Consider the following 3,843-nt stretch of genomic DNA (forward strand, 5'->3'; position numbering starts at 1 on the left):
AGCGATGCACCGTGGAGCCAACGGCCATGCCAATCGTAATCTTGGTGCAGGTTCTGAACAAATTAATGTCCGTTTCGTTGTAGGGGCAGGGCAGGCTCATTTCTCATTCATACCATGGCGTCCGAGACTCGAGGCTCGGCGGAAACAAGCGAGATCTTTAACACCCAGGCCTCTCAAAAGTTTCAGGGCACATACCCTCTTCCAATTAACCACGTGTTTGGTATGCCCGAAGCTTCTTCATCGGCATTCCACATGAAACGAAAACTCTTCTAATTTTATTCATTCTCTTAATCGCCCAACCATTCAAGCAGAAATTTGTGAGGAAGTAACCGAATTAACCACCAGGAGCCTCCCACTAAGAGCGAAGAGCTTACCTTTCCATGACTTCATCCTGCCTCCCGTCTTATCAATTGGCCCCTGAACCTCAACTCTTGGTTTTTTTAGCTCAGTGGAAGACCGAGATATATGCTTACTACAAGGAAAAATCAACGTAGCCCCTCTGAATCTTTTTAAAATCTCCTGGTTCTCTAGCTGGTCACGGTGGATGGGTTAAGTTGTGCGCTTGTCAAAGTTGACATTAAGCCCAAAAATATCACCAAAGCGCACAAGCATTCTCTGAACAACATCAATGCCAGCCTTGATGGGGTTAAGGAAAAGCATTCTATATGGGCAAAGGGTTCAAAAGCGTGTGCAACATCAAGCTTCATATTGAAAGCCTACATGCTGATTTTGAAAGTTTGTAGTAATAAAACTTACATGTCCCACATATAGGCTTGGACATATTGAATGTGCCATCGAAATCAGTTTGAGGACTCTTCAGATTATACGTGGGGCATATAAGTTATATTTACGAAAGCCTAGCTCAATTACCTCAAGTTGTATTTCCGTTCTTAGAAATGGAAAGGTTGTTGGCCCGGTTCAGGAAAAAGCCTAGCATAATTCTATTTGTATAGATGGGCACGATTAGAATTTAGAAATTCTGTTTAACAATGAAACCATTACTCATAGGTAAGTCATGTGTAGATCCCAGGATTTTCTCGTTTTTGTTGATTACCATGGGAAATGTGGTGCCTTTAATTCCGCATGTTTTATATATATAAAGCATACAATTAGTTTGCCAAAAAGAAAAAAAAGGTAAACAACTGTTTGAATTGACTAATTTCAGTTTAGTTTGTATGATTTTGTATATTAAACCTGAATGCCAAATGTATCGCACGCTCTTATAACTTATACTCAATTTAGTTTGTGAGTTTGTCCTTTACCATGTTTTTTGTTTCAGGAGCACGATGAAGCCGAGTACCGGTCTCTCTCTCTCTCTCTCTCTCTCTCTCTCTCTCTCTCTCTCTCTCTCTCTCTCTCTCTCTACATTTTACTACTTCCAGTCGTCCGTAGCTCTGGCCCTACTTTGTCCTAGCCCCGATCTAGATAAAAATCCATTTTGAAGGGGGGGGGGCGCTAGTCACTTTCAGTGATGCACTGTGGAGCCAACGGCCATGCCAACCGTAATCTTGGTGCAGGTTCTGAACAAATTCATGTCCATTTCGTCGTAGGGGCTGGGCACACTCATGTCCCATTCATACCCTGGTGTCCGAGACTTAGGGCTCAGCGGAAACAAGCGAGATCTTTAACACCCAATTTAGTTTGTGAGTTTGTCCTTTACCATGTTTTTTGTTTCAGGAGCACGATGAAGCCGAGCCTCCGTCTAGCTCCTGTGGCGATACGAGGGTATGGGAGCCCACCGCGGGAGTGAGGCAGCTCAGCTAGGTGCTAAGGGCGGCGAGAGGAGCCCTTGGGTGGTGTACGATGGTGAGGCGTGGCGGCAGTACCTCCAGAACATCCACCCCTGCTGGCTGTTGGCGTACAGAGTCGTGAGTTTACTGTTCTTCACGACATTCACGGTGATCATCGTCAAATCGTGCGGCCACACCATCTTTTATTACTACACGGAGTAAGTGTCTATTTTACCCCTTCTTCAAAGAAACATGGTCTACTTAATTAATTGGTGTTGCTTATTTCATAGTTGGATGATCCTCCAAAGAAACTAAAAATATGGTAAAATGCATCTGTAGATGGTAGTTTCCTCTACTTGCCTATTGTCAAACTTGCAACGTGTGTAGCGTCGCACAATGCAGCGTGGCGCTGCTGAGTGGATCTGCTATGTGGGTTTGTTTTATGAATTGCGGGTAGTCCTGGCCATGGGAAGACCGGCCCGGCCAGCCCGGCCCGACGCGACTCCTGGGCCAGGCTCAGGCCTAGATTTTGAGCCCGATGGCAGCGCCAGACCGGGCCCAGGCCCATCGTTTTTGCGATTTCCTGAAGGGGCCCGGCCCGAGGCCCGTCAGACGTTTATGTGTTTGAGCTAGGCTTGGGCCTAAAAACTAGGCCCGATGGCCGGGCCGGGCTCAGTCTTGGGTTTTTTTGCCTCGGGCTTGGCTAGGTAACGCGTATCGAACAAAGGCATATCCTATTTGGCGCATCGCCAACGGGTGCCTGCAGGCGTTTCTAAACCCAAGCTCTGTAGCATTTATAATATTATATGTAAATGACATATTGTTGACTGGAAATAATACATAATTTCTGGATAGCATAAAAGGATACTTGAATAAGAATTTTTCATTGAAAGACCTCGGTGAAGCTGCTTATATATTAGGCATCAAGATCTATAGAGATAGATCAAGACGCTTAATTGGACTTTCACAAAGCACATACCTTGATAAAGTTTTGAAGAAGTTCAAAATGGACTAGTCAAAGAAAGGGTTCTTGCTTATGTTATAAGGTGTGAAGTTGAGTCAGACTCAATGCCCGACCACTATAGAAGATAGATAGAAAATGAAAGTCATTCCCTATGCCTCGGCCATAGGTTCTATCATGTATGCAATGTTATGTATCAGACCTGATGTGTGCCTTGATATAAGTTTAGCAGGGAGGTACCAAAGTAATCCAGGAGTAGATCACTAGACAGCGGTCAAGAACATCCTGAAATACCTGAAAAGGACTAAGGATATGTTTCTCATTTATGGAGGTGACAAAGAGCTCGTCATAAATTGTTACATCGATGCAAGCTTTGACATTGATCCGGATGACTCTAAGTCACATATTTATATTTAATGGTAGAGTAGTAAGTTGGTGCAAATCCAAGCAGAGCGTTGTGGCGGGATCTACGTGTGAAGCGAACTACATAGCTGCTTCAGAAGCAGCAAATGAAGGAGTCTGGATGAAGGAGTCTGGATGAAGGAGTTCATATCCGATCTAGGTGTAATACCTAGTGCATTGGGTTCAATGAAAATCTTTTGTGAAAATACTGGAGCAATTGCCTAGTGTGGCCGCGTGATTTGACGATGATCACCGTGAACGTCGTGAAGAACAGTAAACTCACGACTCTGTATGCCAACAACCAGCATGGGTGGATGTTCTGGAGGTAAGCCTCACCATTGTACACCACCCCAGGGCTCCTCTCGCCGCCCTCAGCACCTAGCTGAGCTGCCTCACTCCCACGGTGGGCTCCCATACCCTTGTATCGCCACAGGAGCTAGACAGACACTCCTACACAAGCCAACACTGAGAGGAAGCATAGGCCCACCTCCCAGCGCAACCAGTATTGTAGGCTCGACTTCATCGTGCTCCTAAAACAAAAAACATGGTAAAGGACAAACTCACAAACTAAATTGGGTGTTAAAGATCTCGCTTGTTTCCGCCGAGCCCCGAGTCTCGGACACTAGGGTATGAATAGGACATGAGTGTGCCCAGCCCCTGCGACGAAACGGACATGAATTTGTTCAAAACCTGCACCAAGATTACGGTTGGCATGCCCGTTGGCTCCATGGTGCATCACTGAAAGTGACT

Source organism: Triticum dicoccoides, chromosome 4A (genome assembly GCF_002162155.2).
Source record: "Triticum dicoccoides isolate Atlit2015 ecotype Zavitan chromosome 4A, WEW_v2.0, whole genome shotgun sequence".
Lineage (NCBI taxonomy): Eukaryota > Viridiplantae > Streptophyta > Magnoliopsida > Poales > Poaceae > Triticum > Triticum dicoccoides.